General features: G+C 43.8%; 1 protein-coding gene across 1 annotated transcript in view; it reads left to right on the top strand.

Annotated features, from left to right (window-relative positions):
- Positions 1-23,574, top strand: part of PRKCA (protein kinase C alpha) — a 383,486-nt gene that overhangs the window by 154,776 nt on the left and 205,136 nt on the right. The gene's annotated exons all lie outside the window — the stretch shown is intronic.

Genomic DNA, 23,574 nt, shown 5'->3' with positions numbered 1-23,574 from the left:
GGAATAGCTTTTATAAACACAATGTGATTCGTTCCTGAAAATGCTGACAAACTTCACAGTGAACATAAATCACCTTTCAGTTTCTTTCTAACGGTTTATTAACTAATAGGTCCGTCATTGCTTTTGTCCAATGTAACAAACTATCTCTAGTTTGTTTCCTGAGATCCTTGCGGCCTTTTCATTATGGATTATGAATGCTACTGTTGATTTAAATAATTTAGCATCTGTTTCACTGAGCATATGATCTCTGAAGCTGCCCATGTGTGAACATGTAATTTTGCTTATTTGTCTTCTAATTCTGCCTGTCCCTGTGATGAAGCATCTCTTGCAGCGCTCGTGTGCCGAAAAACGGGATCAGCACAGGAGAGTGGGAGTTGGGTGGCATGGGAAGTGCCGATATCTAAAATGTAATGAGCGGCTGCAAGTGCAGTTAGCAAGTGGATTGTGGATTGCGGATCATGTGGATCCTACTTCCTGTGTCTCGCCCAGCCACCAGCGAGACTGGGGTGCAGGAAGACCCCTTGTTGGGGTACTGGCGGATGTTTGCTTTTGTGTCTCGACCAGCCGCCATCGAGAATATAGTATGACTCCCCTACCTATGGCTCCATTGGTGTTCCTTCTTGGCCTCGCCATATTTTTATGTCCACCCGCCAAGAGCAGGACCAGAGACCCTGCATGACACGGGGCAGCCTGGGGGCTCTTTTCTCTGTGATTTCCTGCTCCTGTACCGACTGCACAGTGGGCAGGCCTGGCAGACAGCAAGCTAGAACTCCTCGCTCAGAGCATCTCTGCTTCTAAGGGGAGGTTCTTTAATAGACCTTCAGTTGTCGCGTTCCTATGGGTGATTCCCTCACCTGTCCAGTTCTGCCTGCTCAGTGCCAAACCTGCATTTTCTTTTTTTAAAAAGATGTGCTTTTACAGTGACACCATATTAGACCACCTTAAAATGAAACTATTTAAACAGATACCAATTGTCCCTTATCCTACTTCCCTGACATAGCATACCCACGTCTTCGTCCTCTGGGCTTCACGATATTTATATATATGCTTATTAAATATATATCTAATTCCTTTTGTCATGTGCCCATTGTCCTGTCACCTGTGTGCAAAATCTTGGTACCTACTCTTTTATTGTCTCTGCTCCTGTCAATGGACATGGCATGGTGGAAGGAAGGGGTGCTGTGGGGTCAAGCAAACCTTAGTATGAATTCTCTCTCTGCTACATACCGGTAGTACTGTTTCCCCGAAAATAAGACCTAACCGGAAAATAAGCCCTGGATGATTTTTCAGGATGCCATCCCCTGAACATAAGCCCTAATGTGTCTTTTGGAGCAAAAGTTTATATAAGACCGGTCTTATTTTCAGGGGAAAACGATAGGACAGTGACCTTAAGCAAGACCCTAGGTTGCCTGTTGGTCTATCCATCTGTCCTTTCCTTCCATAAAATGTAGATATTTATTAAGTAGTGTTCAGAGGCTTCAATTCTATAATGCGTGTGAAAGGACCCAGCATAATGACACGTCAGGGTGCTCAGTAAATGGTTTCTGTAGTCACTTGGCAAGTCCCGTCATTTTCTGCAATTTCTCTGGCATCTATTACTTGCATTTCTTAGCAGACTGGATGATGATGGGCAATTGCTTTCATTCCTAGACTATACGAGAGGCTTCTAATTGGCCCAGATTTATTCCATTAAATTCTTCCTGTCATCACTATTTGCCCTCCTAGAGCTCCGCTTTTGTTTGTGTTACTTGTGTTCAAACATTTCCGTGGCTGCCAATGCTTATCAAAATATTCAGGATTTCATACTGGCCACTCAAGGCCCTCGAAATACTCCCTTAGTACGAGGCTCAGTACTTGGTCTCTTGGCATCTCAGCTCTCAGCAAACCTGCCGTCCTCTCCCACCCACGGAGATGACTGGCCCTCTGCCATTGGCCTGGTTTACTGACACGTGCGCAGGGCGTTACAGTATCATTGGTGGGAGAAGAAAAGAGTACATGAGCCAAGAATCCGGAAGTTCTAGCCTCCCTTCTGTAGTGAATGAAGACGTGGGTCTTACCCTGTATTTCTGGTGGTATATTGCTTTTTAGCATGTATTATTCAACAAAGAACAATATAATACATTATGCCCTTTGGCGCTAGACTTCAAACTTTCGAGAAAGGACTGACTATATCACTTTATTTTTTTGTATCCTCCATCTTTTTGTATCCATAAAAATCTCTTAGGGGATAACTTATCAGTATCTGTAACTAACAATTCTTTTATTGATTCATCTTTAGGATTACATATCAAAACCATGTTGGGCTGGAAAATCTATGCTGTGTAGTGGATTTGGGTAGATTTGTGGGGACTCTCCCAATCCTTGGCAGCTTCAATGGCAAGCAGGCAGAAACTAGAAGGGGTGAGGGTGGACCCCAAGCTTTCTTCATTTCAAAGGGCTGTTTTCTGCAGACTGGGTTTATATCTTAATGAGTTTCTCAAGTTCAAAATTTAGCTGAGGAAGTTGTGCACCCCACTTTTATGGATACCCATATATTGTTTGCAGTCTTTATAGTTATATGCTTTATAAACTCTTTATAGTTTATTTCACCCACAAGGTATGACGTTTATGAACACTTATATGAGCATGTGCATGCTGATAGAAGACGGTGCAAAGTACTTTCAATTTTGATTCCTCGTTTATACCTTACGATCTCTGTCCCTCTCTCCCTCAACTTTAGAGACTAGGAATTACAATTTAGGTCTTCTTGGGCCCTGTCAGTGCTGACATTTTATGATTCCGTTATCTATGAGTCTAATTAATACCAAATGTTGCCAAGGCTCAAATGAAATGCCTTCTGATTGCTGTTTACAAGACTCTGTCTGTAGTGACATTAAATTGACTTCTTACAGTACGTAGCCCTGTTTGGAAAACAAAGCTTGTATATTACATCTAGACTATTCTAATTTCAATTTTTTTTTCTCTCCACCAGTTTGCTGTTTTGTGGTTCACAAGAGGTGCCATGAATTTGTTACTTTTTCTTGTCCGGGTGCAGATAAGGGACCCGACACTGATGTAAGTAGTCTGGAAACTATTGTTGGATGTTAATGCGTGTTTCTGAGTTCAATTTTTTTTAATGCCTATACAACTGTTGTTCGTGCCCATACTGTGAATGGGAGGACTTATCAATCAGTCTCGTATAACTTTGGCTTGTACTGATGAACAGATCGGTAGTCCTTTTGAGCCCTGGCAGGACCACTTAAGGGTCGGCAGAGAATTTCTTATCAGCTGGTCCACTTCCATCTCCCACCCTGGGCGGCCACGTGGACTAAATCCACCAAATGTATAGGAATAGCTTTTATAAACACAATGTGATTCGTTCCTGAAAATGCTGACAAACTTCACAGTGAACATAAATCACCTTTCAGTTTCTTTCTAACGGTTTATTAACTAATAGGTCCGTCATTGCTTTTGTCCAATGTAACAAACTATCTCTAGTTTGTTTCCTGAGATCCTTGCGGCCTTTTCATTATGGATTATGAATGCTACTGTTGATTTAAATAATTTAGCATCTGTTTCACTGAGCATATGATCTCTGAAGCTGCCCATGTGTGAACATGTAATTTTGCTTATTTGTCTTCTAATTCTGCCTGTCCCTGTGATGAAGCATCTCTTGCAGCGCTCGTGTGCCGAAAAACGGGATCAGCACAGGAGAGTGGGAGTTGGGTGGCATGGGAAGTGCCGATATCTAAAATGTAATGAGCGGAAAGAAACCAGGGCTGTTACATGGAAAGTAATATTCTAACTGCAAAAAAAAAAAAAGAAGAAAAATCGTGGGGGAGGCCTGAAGAGTAGGCGTTTCTATTCTGAATTGCTTTCCGGATCACTGTAGTCACTAATACTTAAATTAGGTGCTTCAAGGGATTCCTACCTTCGGCACTAAGCCCGTCAGGAAACTTGGATTTCACGGTGGCTTTCGCAGTGTAGGCAGGGCTGCATTCTCCCCTTGTCAGGAGAGACGGTGTGTTCATAGGCAGCTCTGAACGATTCAGCTTTGTGTTGTTTTAACACATGTAACGAAGGAACTCACCGTTGGAGTCTTGGTGTGTGGGAACCTGCCGCGTTTCAGTTGAGATGCTGGTGGAAGCAGCTAGAATGGGTGCCCCGTCTCTGAGCCACCTCCGTCCTGCAAAGACTCCCAGAACGTGGGAACCAGAGGGGACCTCAGAGATAATCTAGCTTTAGATCCTCGTGGACCAGGAAGCCCAGTCCACGAGTGCTGAGTGACTTGCCTATGTACAAAACAACTTCTGAGTGTCATCCACCCCACCCTTTCCGTACTCCCCTTCTTTCTGGAATGTTGTCTCCATTTGGGGCATTTTAGAGATTCTAAAAAACGTGCAAGTGAAGAGCACCAGCTTTTTCTGAGAGTTGAGTGAAGCATGATGTGGGGATCCCGCCACCTCCCTGCTCATTGTCCTCCACCTCAGCTTCCGCGTTAGCTTTCGCATTTCTCGTCTGTCTCCTCTCATTGCGGCCCCACCGAGAATGGGGGCAGGGAAAGTGCAAGCAGGCTGCAGGAGTGTGAACAGTTTTTGCCTGACCCTCCTTTTCCTTCCTCCTTCCACCTTTTCATTCTTTTGGTTAAATACTCCTTATTGAGTACTTAATATGGGGGGAGGTAGACATTAACATACCTCTAATTCAAGTCAGATACAGGTGTTCTGGGTGTGTTTACCTAAGGGTCCTACTGTAGGTAGTCGGAAGGTTTCCCCAAGGAAATGGCATTTAAACCGAGCTCTAAGAATACGTAGGAGATCGGTAAACAGGAGTGTGTGTGTGTGTGTGTGTGTGTGTGTGCGCGCGCACGCGCTGGGGCACAAGAAGCCCTGCAGAGAAGACTGCTTCAGACAAAGGGACGGTCGTGTGGGAAAGCCTCGGTGGGGGAGGAGTTCGGTGCATCAGAGAACCCAAGAAGGCCGGGGGGCACATGTCTGGTTAAGCATCTGAACACAGTCTTAGGAACAGCGGAGACCCAGAGAAAGGTTTAAACTAGGAAGGATGGGATTCTACTTGCGTCATATGAAGGTTGCCCTGGTTGCCTTGTAGAAAATGAACTGGGTTGGAAGTGACTTACTGAATGGGTGAAGTTGGGGAAATATCAAAGGACAGAGAAGCAGCAGCAGCTGTTCTCCAAGGCGAGAAGATGGGAGTTTGGAGTAGGTGGAGGGCATGGGGACAGAGAGTGAACTCATTCAAGGTATGGGGGGGAAAGGGAGAAGGGACTCGAAGGGATGGTGGTTACAAAGGAGCCACAGGAATGTAAAGAACAGCGTAGGAAATATAGTCAGTGATACGGTAATAACCGTGTAGTGTCAGATTGGTAATGGACTTATTGGGGTTCTCACTTTGTGAGGTGTATAAATGTCTAATCACTATGTTGTATACCTGACACTGATATATTATTGTATGTCAGCTATAATTGAAAAATAAAACAATTATTTAAAAAAATACATTAAGGAGCCAAACCGGCATTGGCCATTGGGGGATCGGGGAGATGGAGATGCTGAGAAAGACTTCCAGGTTTCTGGCCCAAACACAGGAGTGGTTGGAGGTGCCTTAAGGCTTTGGGGACTCTGGAGAGAGAGTGTATTTGCGAGCATGGGGTCCGGTCTGGCAGATCAAGGGTTTGGTTTGGGGCATGTTCTGTTTGAGAAGCCTGACGTTGGGTATGAATGTAGGAGTGGAAGTTAGAAGATAAAGATTGCTATATGTATGTATGTATGTGTGTATGTATGTGTGTATGTATGTATGTATGTATTTTTAATTGTTAGAAGTGGCTCATCTTGCCTAGACAGGATATAGAGTGAGGAGAAGAGAGACTAAGGCCCGGAAGAGAACTCTGAGGAGCTGCAGCAAGTTGGATGGGAGAGGGAGGCCGGAGAGGTAGGAAAACCAGGACAGTTGATGCTGATGTAACGAATTCCCAAAGGGGCTGTAGGCCAACATTCTGATCATGTCTGGATTTTGTTACGAATTCGCTGTAAGCTTTTGATTCTACACGTAGATAGGTCAGGAACATCCCACTTTGCACCAGAACGTCTTGTTGACATGTGAAAGGCTTGCTTTACGCCTGCTATAGATCAATTAATGCCTGTTAATTCTTTTTAGCAACCTCTTTCACCACTCAGAAATTTTATCATGTTTGGATGATTAGTACGCGGTCCCCTTACTCATAGAGCCTGGAGCCCAGCAGGAAGCTTTAGTGAACGTCTGTCTTGGTGTGAAATGCAACGGGAGGCACACCTGTGAGCTGGTGTTCAGCTGGCTTCTGTTCCTACTCGTTTTGTGTTGACTTGTTGTAGGTACTGAGCCTCACATTTTAATATCTTTGAAAGTAAAGACGATAAGACATGAATCTTTTCCTTTTTTTTTTTTTTTAACATGAGGAGAAAAGAAGTACACAAGGTATTTAAATGATGCAAAGAATCAGTGTGTTCTGACTGTCTGATTCCAAAGGGTTGTACATTCTCTTCCAAGGAGAAAATTTAGGTCGCCGGCCTTAAGAGGCCTTACGGTTAGGCTTTCTAAGTGGCCGCAGCAGGAGAAGTGCCTTCTGGCTGTGTGCAGGATGATTATATTTATGATACAAATCTGCAAGATGAACCGTCCCAGGGCGGTAGCTGGGAAAGCAGGAAGGTTTCAGGACACAGAGCTGGGCTGAGATGGGAGGAATTTTCTTGTTTTATCCTTTTTTCAAAAAAAATAAGTGTAGAGTCACAGAACGATAGAGCGGGGAGGGGAGTTAAGGGAACAAGAACGGAGGCCTGGTTATGCCGTCAGTGAAGCACATGGGTGTCACCATGGAAAGTTCTGTTCAGATGTTTAGAAAAGTGCTAAAGGGCATGAGAAAGACCAGTGAAGAGAGTGGAAGGACCAGGGAAAATGAAATATACTTTAACAGAAAAAACTACCCCAAGCATTTTTTTCCCCTGAAAATTTAAAATTTATAAATGAAGTTTTTTGTTTTTTTGTTTTTATACCATGGTGAATGCTTAAGACCCAGAGTTCCTGTGAGTCTTTCTAATGCCCTCACTGAGCTCAGCAGACCCCATGTATTTGCAGATAGGAAGGACAAAGCTTGCGAAATCCATAGAAACTGTACCTGCTCTGCCATCTCCCAGACAAAAGGAAAGGAAAAGTACTGGGAAGGAAAAAGGCACGACCCAGCTTACAATAACCAGATGGGAACGGAGTTAAAATTCTTTTGAGCAGAGCTAATCTTCAAGACTCAAGGAATGGTCCTGTTGAAAGGATGCAGAAGTGAGGGCGCCCGAGAGGAGGAAGGGCTCTGGATTCAGTGGAACGACCCCCTGAAAATCAGGCCAGTTTCCTAGTCCACCCACACCCCCTCCAGCTGAGCCGTGTTGTGTTGCCAGGCACCCAGCATGTCTACAGATGAAAGCCACGATTTCTGAGACTTTCAAGTGTAACCCTGTGCACACCTAGTAGGCAAGGGAAATGAAAGACTTGTAAAGAACCCGACATTAAAGTTAACTCCTTCACTGCCACTGAGAATCTCTGGGGCCAGGACTCACAAGCTAGAACGAAGGGATGGTGGCTGCTCCGGTAGCTGGCTCCGCACGAGCAGGTCTCTGCCCGCTTGGTGCTGGAAAGGCACTTGGAGTTGGTGCACAACTTGTGTTTCCAGGTAGGTGGCCTCAGCACCCCTGCCCCGCATCCAAGATTTTACAAGATGACAAAGAAATACAACAAAAGTGGTCCATGTTTAGAAGTGGTTCTTCTCCGCCATCCCCCCCACCCCAATTAAGACTTGAACGAGGCCAGGGCCAGGGCCAAGCTTGGCTTTGGGGTGGGGGGTTTGCTCTCTGAAAGTGCAGTTATTTGTGATGGTTTTCCCTTCCCTGCTCTGACCATGGCGGGGTGAGGAGGGAGACTGGGGGAGGGCTCGTGGGGGCCCTGGGGCCAGCTATCTCTCAGACTTCTTCCCTCCACTATTTAAAATTTCAGCTCACCAGCCTCTTTGTCCTTTAGTCCGAACCCTTCCCTGTTCTTAGAATAATTTCCATTCACTTTAAATTATGTCTGTTCACGAAGCCCAGGCTGCTAGGGGGAAAACAGGGTACTCGGGCCCTTCCAGTGTGTATGTGTGTGTGCATATGTTATTAGCACATTAAATCCTTTTCTTCCGTACTGTTTCTCTGTGCACCTTAAGTGAGAACATCTGCAAAGTGGCCCTGTCAGAGACTCATACCAGTCTTAGACCTGCTTGTAAAGGCGCAATGTGTACACACACACACACACACACACACACACACACACACACCCCTACCTTTCATTCTGTAAAGTTGTAGGAGAGAAGAAGTTCTTATGTGATGTGTATAAAGTGACACAGTTGCTAAACAACTGCCGTGTTTCCCCAAAAATAGACCTAGCTGGACCATCAGCTTGAATGCGTCTTTTGGAGCAAAAATTAATATGAGACCCGGTCTGATATAAAACCTGGTATTATATCATATCATATCATATTAATTATATTATATTATATATTATATTATACCCAGCCTCATATTATATTAAAATAAGACTAGGTCTTATATTAATTTTTGCTCCCAAAGATGCATTAGAGCTGATGGTCCGGCTAGGTCTTATTTTTGGGGAAACATGGTATTGAAACATTATCTTCAGAACATTTACTCTGTGCATGGGGTATGTGGACGTTTGGTAAAGTGAAAGGGGAAGGGAGTGAACTTTAAAAGGCTCGATGCACCCGAGTGATCTTCCCTTGCATTTTTGTTCTTTTTCTGTTTGCCTTGCACGTTTTCACCAGTACGCCTGGCCTGTCTGGGGAGAAACTATTCAGGGAGGGTTTTGCACTTGTTTCATCTGAGCCATACAACTGAGCAGGATTCAGGTGATTTAGAAATGACTTCCTAGGTCACCTGTGTACCTCACTGGGAGACAGCCAGCGTCTACACAAGCAGTGTCTGTCACAGGTTAGCTGGTACCTACCAGGTGAAGGGTACAAATGAAGGAATTAACCGGTTAAAAGGCAGGGAAGCTTGCTTTTGACCTGGTCCATCTTCAGATCTGTGAAGAGCATAAAACTGAGCCCTTTGAAGAAGCTGAGAGCTTTGACTAGAGACACTTAGAACCAAAAATGGAACCTGCTGCACAAATGGCTACAAAGCAAAAGCAATATCTGGTGTGAAGCTGGACTCTGGGGGGCTGCATGTCCAGAAAGCAAAATTGCTTTCTTTTCTTGATGACAATCTTGAGAATTCTCTCTTCTGAAGTTCCCTTTGGTGTCTTAGAAACTGATTAAAAAAAAAAAAAAAAAAAAGCTGCTGAATTGTTTAAAATTCAACATTTCAAACCTTCATTTATAACAAAACTCAAAACATTTAAAACACATCTAGAAATAAATTAGCTCATCTCCTATGTTCTCAAAGTGTGCTTTTACATCTAATATGGAAATAAGACAATTTTGTGAGCAAACCCAGTTATACCCAAAAAGGTTTTTATATTCCTGAACCGACAAAGTAAAGTGCAATTTATAAAAGGTGCAGGTGCTAAAAAGTAATGTTGGAAATTCAGAGGGAGAACAAGAGTCCTGGGGTTGGGCCGGGAATACCGTCCGGCCAGGTCACGGAAAACCTTTTAGACCCTGCTTTTCTTCCTTCCTCCCTTTTTCTTTCATTCCTTTTTATTTTTAAATGTGGAGGTTGAATTTAGTGGTTTTTTAAAGTTGTTTTCAGCCCGAAATTCCACTCCATCACTAAGTATTTATTGAGGGCTTCGTACTGTGAAGAGGATGGTTCCATTCCTGCCCTCCCAATACGGTCTCTGAAATCATAAGGATGAGCCAAGAATGCAAATAATCACACTGTTAGATTGCATGTGGGAGCTGCACACGTGGGGAAGAAATAAAATGCTACTCGGTGGGGGTGGGGTCAGGAGAGAGAACATCTAATGGAAGAATGCAGGAAGGCTTCCTGAAGGTAATGACATTTTAAGATGGATTGCAGTTCTTTTCCAACTTTTCTTTTACAAACAAGTAGACCAGTATTTTCGTGTTTCTCCTGCTGGCTTAAGAGAGTTGCATCTCTTGCCAAATGCTGCTATCCGGTGGGGCATAAACTCAGGTGACGTGTGTTTGCAAGAGGCCCCGTAAAACGAACAGCCACAAGAGAAACCGCAGTGCTCTGAACGTCTGGGTGGGCTCCCCGCTCAGTAAACCTCTGGGGAAGCCTTTGCCAGGCCCTGAAACCGGCCCTGCACTCGCCCACAGGCACCTCCTCACGTGCTGTGCTGCCCCAGGAACCCTTAACAAGAAGTTATTTTAGGGAAAAAAGACCAACAAAAAGCTCGCGAACTAATTCTGCTCCTCAGTGGGTGGACGCTTTTATGTACCAGCTTCACAGTAACAGAAGCATTTCCTACAAGGGAAGGGACTCCTGCTATGTTTGCACCAAATTAATTTAGCTGGGAATTAAAAATAACCTCAGAGACTTGCGCCCTCATCTGCAGTTCTGATGAACTACAGGAGACGGCTGAGCGGTGAAATGTCCGTTCTCTCCACCTACCAAGTTTTGACACACAGGAGTGTGTGTCACCGTGTAATGACAGAGCGTCTCGTATTTTAACCAGTGCACCAAGGGCCTATTTTCAAGGAACCCCAGGGGGGCTTTTCCACTTAATCCAGTGGTTTAAGTCGCCACTGCTTGCTCCAACACCTTTGGAACTCCATTCTTAAATGGTTTCGAAGGCCAGTAGCACATTCTTTTCAAAATCTCCACTCTTGGCAAATTGTCAGCCTTTGAGAATGTGGTGAGATAGTTTAGAGAAGCAGCCAATATCCGGTGGAGCCCAATCTGAAAAAGGGGTGTGTTGAAGGTGGATAGTACTGTTTTTGGTCCACAAGGAGGTAAGAGGATAAAGGTAGAAAGAGTGATTTTCTTGTGAAAGTTACTTGTATAAACTGTGACATCAGTTTTGAAAGAGACTTTAGTGTGTGAAGCATGGAGCGCACATAGGAATCGTTGTATAGTCTCTCAGGGGCACTTTTCATTAATACCTGGGTTACATTTTTTTTTAATTGTCGCGATGCTTCATGATTATGCCTACACAGTGAATTCTTCATGGGAAGATCGTGTGTCTTTTCCCTTTAAAAAACAAGAGCCCAGCACACAGCCTGGCACAGAAAAGGTGCTCGAAAAATATTTGTTGAACCAAAGAGAATGAGTAAATGATGACTGATTTGATCACCAGTGGTATTTACCAGGTCTTCAGTTACTTGAGTCCTTCTAGCCACACGTGGAGCTATTCCTGAATTTCCCCAACACGTAGGAACGGATGTTTCATTAGCATTATTATAGCATCTGGCGAGAGGTGAGGGAGCCACAACTGATGGGCTCTCCTACTTTTCACAGTAACCGTTTCAAACCATTGTCTTCACGCTTTGGGGTTTAGTTTTAAAAATGGTGGACCTGGGCAATAGCTTTTGACTGGTTGGGATCAAAAATTGATGTGATGGTTTCCTTCTTTATTTTGGCTGACCCCTCCCAGTGACTTAGTCATATCAGACGGTTCATGATGTCAAATCAATCAGATTAACCTGTACCTGAGAACGGCTGCTGGAAATGCTGCCTGGGGAACCTGCCACTGGAGCTCAAATCTTTGGAAGCCCAGAGCTCAACCTTCTGCTCCACAAGTCACAGCGTCTTTATGATATTATCTGACGTGTACTTGGCATCTCTTATGGCTGGTGCTTATCTTGCATTTATTCATCATGTGTTATTAAATGTTTCTTGAGCATTTAGTATGTGCCGGGTGCTGTGAGATGTAAAAGTTAAAAAAAATAAAAAATAAAAAAAACATGGTCCTTGTCTTCAAACAGCTTATCCTTAGTGGGACGTCATCCACATGAATAAACGTTATTTATTCGGATAGTTACTCCAGTGGCTAGCATACATAAATGCACTAGGCATATAGTGGTAGTGTTCCCATTGTACAAATGTGAAAATCAAGGCTCAGGGCTGGTTAAGTGACTTGCTGGGGCCAATAGTAAATGGTGCATTAAGCTTTGAAACAGGTCCCTCCAAACCTGTTCTCTTTCCTTGGTACCATGTGAGCGATGAGCAAAGCCAACGTGAGGGCCAGGTTTTCCACATGTGAAGTCTATTTTTGTGGACCGAGTCTGGGGTCAGTGTGGCTAGGAGAAATCTTAAAACGGCAAGAGAAATTTGAAATGAAAAATTCCTAAAATATTCACAGTAAAAGCATTCACAAGCAAGCCCAGTAATGCATACTAGTTTAGACTAGGGCGTGCAGGGCTGATGGGGCCAGGTGAGAGCCCGGAACAGTTTGGACACTTGGTTTGGGTTCTCCTCAAGAAGGTGGAAGGTAGGACTTTCCAGGACACTGGGTTTCTGGAAAGATGTGTTTCAAGTGGATTCACCTAAAGCTAAACGCTGGCCCAGATAGCTTTTTGCTCATGCCAGAGGCTTATTCCTGGATTTTAGTGAGTCACTTTTTTATAACATAAAGTAGGAGTCTCATTCAATTAGCTGGTACCTTCCTCGCCCTGGTCTGTTTTCTGTTCCTGCTGCTTAATGAATTTCTAGCAGGAGTCTTCAGGAAGAGACTGAACAAAAAGAAGTACATTTCCTATGGGCTCGGGAAGGAGGAAGGTGTAGTGAGGATTTTTTAGCTGGCGTTATCACTGTGGTGCTTATTTATCTACAGTGAGACCAAGAGCCAGAAACAATCCTAACACTCAAATGAACCCACTTACTAAGAACTCTGGGTAGGCCTTCAATTGTGGCTAAGAGAAATGAAGCAAATGGGAGAGTACCTTCTCTGACAGCTGTTTATGTTGCTGTCCCAGAGGCTGTGAGCAAACAACCATAGAGTCTGGTACTAGCAAGAGACAGGATGGACAGTGGGAAGGTCAATTGTTGTAATCATTTTGTTTATTCATTCACCATTGCTGCTTTTATAATTCAACATGTACCCCAAACATTTATTTTGAGACTGATATACCAAAAGGAAAAGCCAGGTTCTGAGAAGGATGTCACTGTCATGATAATTGTCATATTGCCATTAGGATGCTATTTTCCCGATGACATCCGTGGTGTGGAAAGAGTGCTCAAGTTCTTCATGCCAAGGCTGTCATGACTGAGATGCATGTCACTGTCCTATTTTTCCTCACCCTTGGCCATTCCTCCATTCTCCTCCATTCCCCACGCCAATGATGCTGACCCCTGCCGTCCTGATCTGCACTGGAATAACAGCAGCTTATCCTCTCTACACGGTCTCCCAAGCCAGAAGCCTCGGGACTGACTTGGCTGTCTCCTCTTTTGTCTGCCACTTGTAAGCGGTCCCTGAGTGCTGTGGATCCTGCCCTTGTCTCTGTCCATCTTCATAGCCCCATAGCCCCACGTTAGTGAAGGCTTTATCACGTCCTATGACTTGGTCTTACTGAGTCGAGACTGTTTCTTCTTCGTGTTGCTACCCGAGGACTCCAGTTGTTATATATATAATATACATATGATCATACTACTCCCCTGCTTAACATTTTCCAAGGGTTTCTACGGGGTCCCACAGATGACCCCCCTGTGTTCGCTGGGGCTGTTGGCCAGGTTGCCTTGGAGGGTAGCGCAGGTTTCTTACATGGTCGTCTTGTTTTCCAAGAGGGCAAGCCTCAGTTTACATGCACTTAACTAGCTTTTACTAGTATCATGTTTCCTGATGTCCCATTGGCCAAAGCAGAAGTCACATGGGTGAGTCCAGAGTCCCTGTGAAGATGGGTTAGTCAGGGTTCTCCGGAGAAAGGGGACCCCTAGGCTATGTGTGTTTGTGTATTTATAACACAGACATTATAAGGCATTGGCTCGTACGACTATGGAGGCTGGCAAGTCCCAAGATCTGTAGGCTGAGTCAGCAAGCTGGAGACCCAGGAGAGCCGATGGTGTGGTTATGGTCTGAAGGCCAGCAGGCTCGAGACACAAGAAGAGCCAGTGTATCAGGTGGAGTCCAAAGGCAGAAAAAGCCCATGTCCCAGCTCCAAGGCCATCAGGCAGAGAGAATTCTCAGTTGTTCAGTGGAGGTGTGGGGGGCCGAGGGGAGGCTTTCTTTTCTAGTTAGGCTTTCATTAGTGAGAGCCGTCTTCTTTACTCAGTGTACTGATTTAAATGTTAATCTCACCCAAAAACATCCTCACAGAAACAACCAGAATAATGTTTGGCCAGAAATCTGGGTATGCATGGTACAGGCAGGTGGACACACAGCACTGATCACCCCAGAGGGGGGTACACAGGGTGTGGCCTGGCAGGTGAGCCACTCAGGCCACGAATGCAGCAGTTTGCCACGGGAAGACGCCTTTCGGTCATGTTGTAATATGTTCTTCCCCCAAATCTCACTCATCTCTATCTCAATGCCTAGTATGACTTCTGACTTAAAGTTGGTGATCGTTAATGTTTGTTGAAAGAGTGAGTGGAATCGCTGACCCCAAAATAAATTGTGTATAGTTTCCTCGGTTTGAGTAAAATATCTGTAAAATATTTCATGAGATTCTCTCCAAATCAATATCAGCCATTTCCTGGTTGTAAGTTAGTCTTTAGGAAGTGAATTTTCTTTTTTAAAAACAAATTTTTTTCTTCTTCTTCTTCTTCTTGAGGGGCTCTTCAGTGTTTGAAGACGTTTAAGCCTAACAACATTATGCCAGATGCACAGCGAGCTGTGCTTTCTAACCGTGTGACCAGTTTTCACTTGGTGAACATTTTTTGCTTACTTGTTGCTGGGGGGGAAAAAAACAACCTGTTCAAAGGAAATGCTTGTTTTGTCAACTGCATAGTTTGGAATTCATATTCCTTGAAGTAATTGTTAATTCTACAGTTAATCTGGAGAGGATTTTAACAAATTGCAAGGCAAGAGGAAGAGAGATGACAGAGAGAGCTAAGGATACTAGCCGAGGAGTCAGTAGTCTTTGCTTTCTTTCCAGTCTGACCACTTTTTTTCTAGGTGCATGTCTGTTGTATGCATAACTGTGCCAGGATAAATAATCTATGCAAAATTCCTGTCTATTCAAAACTCAGTCTGTTATGCTCATGAGAAATTTATATTGTTATGAGATAGCTGTCTGAAAGACTAGATTTTGAAATGCACGGATCATAAACTGTTTTATAACAGGCAAGGTTTTGTTTTTTGTGGGTTTTTTTTGTCATGTCACAATACCTTTCAGAAGCCAATTTGCATGTCGTTTGCTCTCAGCGATTTGCAACTCCCTAACCTGTCCCTCCACATCTCTCTTTCAAGGCAGGAAGCTTTGTAGCATTAACATGGGTTGGGAATGTTTAAAACAGGAGAATTTCATACTTGGTAATGCTATTCTCTGTGGAGGAGGGTGATTTTAGGTTTCTAGATATTTAGCTGTATCGTGACTCATTTGTTCTTAAACAGCTCGTCCTCCCATTACTAAAATTAACCACAAAAGACCAGGGGAGCTTGAAAAAGAAGAGGATTTCACACAGCAGGTCTTAAAATGAGCAAGGCAGGGCTCCTGCCTTGGGCGTTTGCTAAGTTTGACTGATGCGCCAACATTAAGGTAATTCATTATAGTCACGTTTTTCATTACAAATCTGTAACTTAGAGTCATTTAGTGTACAGCACTGGGCGGCGGGGGGAAGAAAAATGGTAAGTTGGAAATTTAAGAAGACATTGCACACATCGGTGAAACAGACCTTCTCTGCAAGTCCACGCCCACTGTTGGTTTGGAGATATGTGTTTGGGTCAGGTCATATTCTCATGTAGTGAATGTCTGTGTACATTCAGGAGCCACACGATGGGAGAGTAATAACCTCTTGAAACACACAGCATGCTGGGTAGCACCCTGACGTGCTCCTCGGTTCTGTTCTGGTCTCCCCCAGTCTGCCTTCTACACAGCACTCAAATCATTGCATTGCTCCGTCTAAACCCTTCAGGGGCTTTCCTTGACCATTAGAATAAAATACGGACTCCTTACCTTGGTCAACAAGACCCATCGTGATTGTGATCTGCTCTTGTCCACCTCACTGACCAGATTCTTCTGCATGCCCCTCATTCCAGATGCTCATTCACGCCACTCAAGTCTCTGCTCAGTTGACATCTCCTTAGAGGCCTCTTTAGATCACACCCTCCCCTCATTTTTATTAGTCTTTCTTCCTTCGTATACTTCCTAGGCCTTCTCACCCCCTGGAACCAAACTATTTATTTGTTACTTGATTATTGTCTGTTTCTTCCACCAGCATGAGGCATCACAAGAGCAGGGATGTAGTCTAACTCTTCTATTTAACCTAGAACTGACACGTAGTAAGTGCTCAATTAATATTTGTTGGCTGCATGAATGAATGCATATTACTTTCACAAGAGAGGTGAAAGATCTTATAGGGTTTTGTTTGTTTGTTTCCTTCCAGTAATATGAAAGCAAATGTCCTAGGATCAATAGAGCTTTTTCCTTTTCTGTGATTATAATGTCATACCATGTAGTAATAAAATGACCATGCCAGTTAAGCCGAAGGCCTACTACGTGATTGAACGTATCTTCCCCCCACCCCGGGAAAGTATGTTCTTTATCATCTTAATGTTGAGAATGTGTGCTCTATGAAGTTCATTTAAAAATAAAATGTATATGAACAATCTTATTTAACTAGAATGCCTAATTATCTGCCAGATTCTGAATGTCAGCCATTCTGAATAAGTGGGATAAGTGTTGGATTTAAAACCTTGGGAATAATTTATATCTAATAAGATCTTAACACTGAAAACTATGGCAGGGCTGGCTACCGGCATGGGAGCAGTGTCCTGTTTCTTTGATTTCCCCTGCAGTCATCAGTTTCTTCTACTCACATTCTTGCTGATCAGTAGGGAGTTGTTAAGACAATTGTGGTGCCTTAGTGTGATTGAATGCGTGCAGGCATTAAAGATGATGACAATAACGGGGAAATGCTCCTATGATGCTAGGCGCAGACGCTTACTATAGACTTACTACTAGGATGAACGCTATGGCAGGACTTGTGTGTTGGGGAGCTAGAACTGGAAGGGACCCTCGGAGATTGAAATCACGTGATAATAATTTGAGTTTTAAGTGGTTTGACTTAGATTATCTTCCTGGATTTAATCTTGTTGGAACAGTACAATGTTTGAAAAGATGCAAAATTCTTATTGAAGTATTTGTACCTCTCTCTAGTCTCATCCCTGCAATTCTGTTGAAAGACGACAAAGTGCTGTGTTCCCCCAGGATGTGATGTGAATGGAGCAAACCCACCTGCCTGAGAATCTTCTTTGCGTAACAGTGTGATGATAAAGGTGTTGTTGTAGACGCCTGGACGGCTACATGCTGCCTGTTCCTGTTGGGGATTGTGTTATATATATAATATACATATGATCATACTACTCCCCTGCTTAACATTTTCCAAGGGTTTCTACGGGGTCCCACAGATGACCCCCCTGTGTTCGCTGGGGCTGTTGGCCAGGTTGCCTTGGAGGGTAGCGCAGGTTTCTTACATGGTCGTCTTGTTTTCCAAGAGGGCAAGCCTCAGTTTACATGCACTTAACTAGCTTTTACTAGTATCATGTTTCCTGATGTCCCATTGGCCAAAGCAGAAGTCACATGGGTGAGTCCAGAGTCCCTGTGAAGATGGGTTAGTCAGGGTTCTCTGGAGAAAGGGGACCCCTAGGCTATGTGTGTTTGTGTATTTATAACACAGACATTATAAGGCATTGGCTCGTACGACTATGGAGGCTGGCAAGTCCCAAGATCTGTAGGCTGAGTCAGCAAGCTGGAGACCCAGGAGAGCCGATGGTGTGGTTATGGTCTGAAGGCCAGCAGGCTCGAGACACAAGAAGAGCCAGTGTATCAGGTGGAGTCCAAAGGCAGAAAAAGCCCATGTCCCAGCTCCAAGGCCATCAGGCAGAGAGAATTCTCAGTTGTTCAGTGGAGGTGTGGGGGGAGGCTTTCTTTTCTAGTTAGGCTTTCATTAGTGAGAGCCGTCTTCTTTACTCAGTGTACTGATTTAAATGTTAATCTCACCCAAAAACATCCTCACAGAAACAACCAGAATAATGTTTGGCCAGAAATCTGGGTATGCATGGTACAGGCAGGTGGACACACAGCACTGATCACCCCAGAGGGGGGTACACAGGGTGTGGCCTGGCAGGTGAGCCACTCAGGCCACGAATGCAGCAGTTTGCCACGGGAAGACGCCTTTCGGTCATGTTGTAATATGTTCTTCCCCCAAATCTCACTCATCTCTATCTCAATGCCTAGTATGACTTCTGACTTAAAGTTGGTGATTGTTAATGTTTGTTGAAAGAGTGAGTGGAATCGCTGACCCCAAAATAAATTGTGTATAGTTTCCTCGGTTTGAGTAAAATATCTGTAAAATATTTCATGAGATTCTCTCCAAATCAATATCAGCCATTTCCTGGTTGTAAGTTAGTCTTTAGGAAGTGAATTTTCTTTTTTAAAAACAAATTTTTTTCTTCTTCTTCTTCTTCTTGAGGGGCTCTTCAGTGTTTGAAGACGTTTAAGCCTAACAACATTATGCCAGATGCACAGCGAGCTGTGCTTTCTAACCGTGTGACCAGTTTTCACTTGGTGAACATTTTTTGCTTACTTGTTGCTGGGGGGGGAAAAAAACAACCTGTTCAAAGGAAATGCTTGTTTTGTCAACTGCATAGTTTGGAATTCATATTCCTTGAAGTAATTGTTAATTCTACAGTTAATCTGGAGAAGATTTTAACAAATTGCAAGGCAAGAGGAAGAGAGATGACAGAGAGAGCTAAGGATACTAGCCAAAGAGTCAGTAGTCTTTGCTTTCTTTCCAGTCTGACCACTTTTTTTCTAGGTGCATGTCTGTTGTATGCCTAACTGTGCCAGGATAAATAATCTATGCAAAATTCCTGTCTATTCAAAACTCAGTCTGTTATGCTCATGAGAAATTTATATTGTTATGAGATAGCTGTATGAAAGACTAGATTTTGAAATGCACGGATCATAAACTGTTTTATAACAGGCAAGGTTTTGTTTTTTGTGGGGTTTTTTTTGTCATGTCACAATACCTTTCAGAAGCCAATTTGCATGTCGTTTGCTCTCAGCGATTTGCAACTCCCTAACCTGTCCCTCCACATCTCTCTTTCAAGGCAGGAAGCTTTGTAGCATTAACATGGGTTGGGAATGTTTAAAACAGGAGAATTTCATACTTGGTAATGCTATTCTCTGTGGAGGAGGGTGATTTTAGGTTTCTAGATATTTAGCTGTATCATGACTCATTTGTTCTTAAACAGCTCGTCCTCCCATTACTAAAATTAACCACAAAAGACCAGGGGAGCTTGAAAAAGAAGAGGATTTCACACAGCAGGTCTTAAAATGAGCAAGGCAGGGCTCCTGCCTTGGGCGTTTGCTAAGTTTGACTGATGCGCCAACATTAAGGTAATTCATTATAGTCACGTTTTTCATTACAAATCTGTAACTTAGAGTCATTTAGTGTACAGCACTGGGCGGCGGGGGGAAGAAAAATGGTAAGTTGGAAATTTAAGAAGACATTGCACACATCGGTGAAACAGACCTTCTCTGCAAGTCCACGCGCCCACTGTTGGTTTGGAGATATGTGTTTGGGTCAGGTCATATTCTCATGTAGTGAATGTCTGTGTACATTCAGGAGCCACACGATGGGAGAGTAATAACCTCTTGAAACACACAGCATGCTGGGTAGCACCCTGACGTGCTCCTCGGTTCTGTTCTGGTCTCCCCCAGTCTGCCTTCTACACAGCACTCAAATCATTGCATTGCTCCGTCTAAACCCTTCAGGGGCTTTCCTTGACCATTAGAATAAAATACGGACTCCTTACCTTGGTCAACAAGACCCATCGTGATTGTGATCTGCTCTTGTCCACCTCACTGACCAGATTCTTCTGCATGCCCCTCATTCCAGATGCTCATTCACGCCACTCAAGTCTCTGCTCAGTTGACATCTCCTTAGAGAGGCCTCTTTAGATCACACCCTCCCCTCATTTTTATTAGTCTTTCTTCCTTCGTATACTTCCTAGGCCTTCTCACCCCCTGGAACCAAACTATTTATTTGTTACTTGATTATTGTCTGTTTCTTCCACCAGCATGAGGCATCACAAGAGCAGGGATGTAGTCTAACTCTTCTATTTAACCTAGAACTGACACGTAGTAAGTGCTCAATTAATATTTGTTGGCTGCATGAATGAATGCATATTACTTTCACAAGAGAGGTGAAAGATCTTATAGGGTTTTGTTTGTTTGTTTCCTTCCAGTAATATGAAAGCAAATGTCCTAGGATCAATAGAGCTTTTTCCTTTTCTGTGATTATAATGTCATACCATGTAGTAATAAAATGACCATGCCAGTTAAGCCGAAGGCCTACTACGTGATTGAACGTATCTTCCCCCCACCCCGGGAAAGTATGTTCTTTATCATCTTAATGTTGAGAATGTGTGCTCTATGAAGTTCATTTAAAAATAAAATGTATATGAACAATCTTATTTAACTAGAATGCCTAATTATCTGCCAGATTCTGAATGTCAGCCATTCTGAATAAGTGGGATAAGTGTTGGATTTAAAACCTTGGGAATAATTTATATCTAATAAGATCTTAACACTGAAAACTATGGCAGGGCTGGCTACCGGCATGGGAGCAGTGTCCTGTTTCTTTGATTTCCCCCTGCAGTCATCAGTTTCTTCTACTCACATTCTTGCTGATCAGTAGGGAGTTGTTAAGACAATTGTGGTGCCTTAGTGTGATTGAATGCGTGCAGGCATTAAAGATGATGACAATAACGGGGAAATGCTCCTATGATGCTAGGCGCAGACGCTTACTATAGACTTACTACTAGGATGAACGCTATGGCAGGACTTGTGTGTTGGGGAGCTAGAACTGGAAGGGACCCTCGGAGATTGAAATCACGTGATAATAATTTGAGTTTTAAGTGGTTTGACTTAGATTATCTTCCTGGATTTAATCTTGTTGGAACAGTACAATGTTTGAAAAGATGCAAAATTCTTATTGAAGTATTTGTACCTCTCTCTAGTCTCATCCCTGCAATTCTGTTGAAAGACGACAAAGTGCTGTGTTCCCCCAGGATGTGATGTGAATGGAGCAAACCCACCTGCCTGAGAATCTTCTTTGCGTAACAGTGTGATGATAAAGGTGTTGTTGTAGACGCCTGGACGGCTACATGCTGCCTGTTCCTGTTGGGGATTGTGTTCAGACATAAGCAATAGAAAACCTGACCAAACAGTGGCTTGAACTACACAGGGGTTTTGTTCTCGGGTAACAAAAGGTCCGGAACTAGGCAGTCCAGGGCTCATGTGACCGCTCCATGATGCCGTGAAGAACCCAGTCTCCTTCTGCCTTTCAGTTCAACCATCTTATCATGTCGCTTTCATTGTTTCATCCTCGCTGTTGTCCTTGTTGTAAGACGGCTGCTTGTTACCCTCCCATCCATGTTCTAAGTGACAGGAAAGAGAAAGGCGAAGGTCAAAGCAGAGAGCCTGTTGAGCCTGCTGCCTTTTCAAGAGCTCCTCCAGAAAACCGTGCTGACAACTTCATTCACATCCTGTGGGCCAGAACTACATCACCTAGCCACTGCTACTTGGAAAATATAGGGTTTTTGGTTTGTTTTAAGCTTCGTATATTTCTACCCAGACCAAAATCAAGATAGTTCAGTAGTGAAGAAGAGGGGAATGAATATTGGATAGGCAGCCAACAATGGTTTCTGTGTTGAAGTTGTTAAGGATCGATTGCCTTCTAGACAGAACTGCCTTCAGTGTGTGTGTGTGTGTGTGTGTGTGTGTGTGTGTGTTGCGGGGACTTCATCTCAGTACAGGAAGGATTCTGTTACATTTTATCATGAGGGGTTTTCAGATGCAGTCAAATTAACTGAGTTTCTTGATCTATTGGTGATAGAAAAAGACAGGAAAGAGGAAGTCTTATGATGAGGTTTTTTCTGTTGTTAATAAGCCTTCCTCCCCCACCCCCCCAAAAAAAAAACTTTGTTGGTTCTTTCTATTTGGTGATTGTACTTCTAAGTTTTTCCTTTTGCAAGAAGCATTTTTGTTTAAAGAATGAGGTATTTTGAGCTTCAATAATGTCATAATATTCTCATTGCATGGTAATTTCCGATAGTAGATAATAAGGATTGATTGAAGCTAGACAGGGATATCAGTAACCCGCTGTTTATTACAGTGGTTTCGGTCATCTGCAGCAGAGCGTCCCGCAGGTGGGGGGAGGTGGCACTCCATGGGGACCAGATGTCACCTGCAGTACGAAGTGCCGTGTAGGCAGCAGATTGTAAGGAGCTACTGAGAAACTAGTGTGATCAGGAAACTACAGAATAGAGACCCAGAGAAAGAGTCAGGCATATTCAGCCTGAGGAAAGGGATGCATTATAGGAGTTGATGACAGCTGCCTTCCATCCCAGCAGAGCAGTGGACTTGACTTTGGGATCCCAGGGCCTGATCCAGATCCAGTGACTGTTATAGGTATTATAAGAAGGCAGAGTTTAGCATAAACCCCAAGAAGAACTTCCAAAGGGTACATGTTTCTAACAATAGAAGAGGGACTCCAGGACAGGGGTCCCCGAGAAGTATAGCAAGGGATGCTCGTCCTGCTGTACCCAGGAGGAGTAGCCGTGTCTCCCATACACTCCCAAAAGTTTGCGATGATGCTCAAAGGACTCTCTTCATGCCCTTCTCCCATGCCACCTGACTAGCTCTTAGTCTTCCTTTAAGAATCACATTTAGCATCTCTTCTCTCAGAAGATTTCCTTGACCACCCTCTCTACCACACAGACGCCTTTGCACCTTCCCCCAGTTCAGCCGCCCCTCCTCTGTTCTCCCTGTGCATACCTCTCTGAAGAAAGACACCTGTAATCCTGCACTGTGTATCTCCCGTCTCGGCCCATGCACTGCAGCCCCTTGAGGGCAAAGCCCGTCTTCATTTCCCTGTCTCCAGTGCTTACCTGCAATCTGGTGTGTAGCTGGCTCTCAAATAATTACTGAGTTAGCAAGTGAATGAAGAGAGATTAGTGCGATTCTGCGTGAGTTAGCCTAGATGTTATACGGAATTCCTGTTTTAACCTGGGCCCGTTGTGGCTTCTCGGCCTAATGGCTGGTTATGGAGAATAAATAAAGAGTGACACAGTACTTTGTGCAAGTGCTGTCTCATTGAGATGTCTGACTTCCATCTTTGTGAAAAGGGTGAAAATGGCCCGTCGAGCTGTTTGCACAAAGCACTTCATGCACCCTGACACATGGGTGAAAAGTTCTGCTCCGCGTCTCTGTGGGAGCTCATGACGTGGGCTGTGGAACAGCCAGGATGCTGAGTGTGAATGTGAGTATAATAGGCTGTGGGTGCCCTTTTGTTTATTGAAATAGAACAAACAGAAGAACAAGGCAAATTTTAAAAATAACTTGGTACACATGTAGGTGAAATAAGCTTACCTCCCGGTAGCTGAGAAAAAAAATAGGTCCCGATTCTGGCTGTTGTTCCAGTATATTTTTAGTAA

Source organism: Rhinolophus sinicus, linkage group LG15 (assembly GCF_036562045.2).
Source record: "Rhinolophus sinicus isolate RSC01 linkage group LG15, ASM3656204v1, whole genome shotgun sequence".
Taxonomy (NCBI): Eukaryota; Metazoa; Chordata; class Mammalia; order Chiroptera; family Rhinolophidae; genus Rhinolophus; species Rhinolophus sinicus.
Note: the sequence above shows the minus strand (reverse complement) of the source record. Positions and strands in the feature narration are given on the sequence as shown.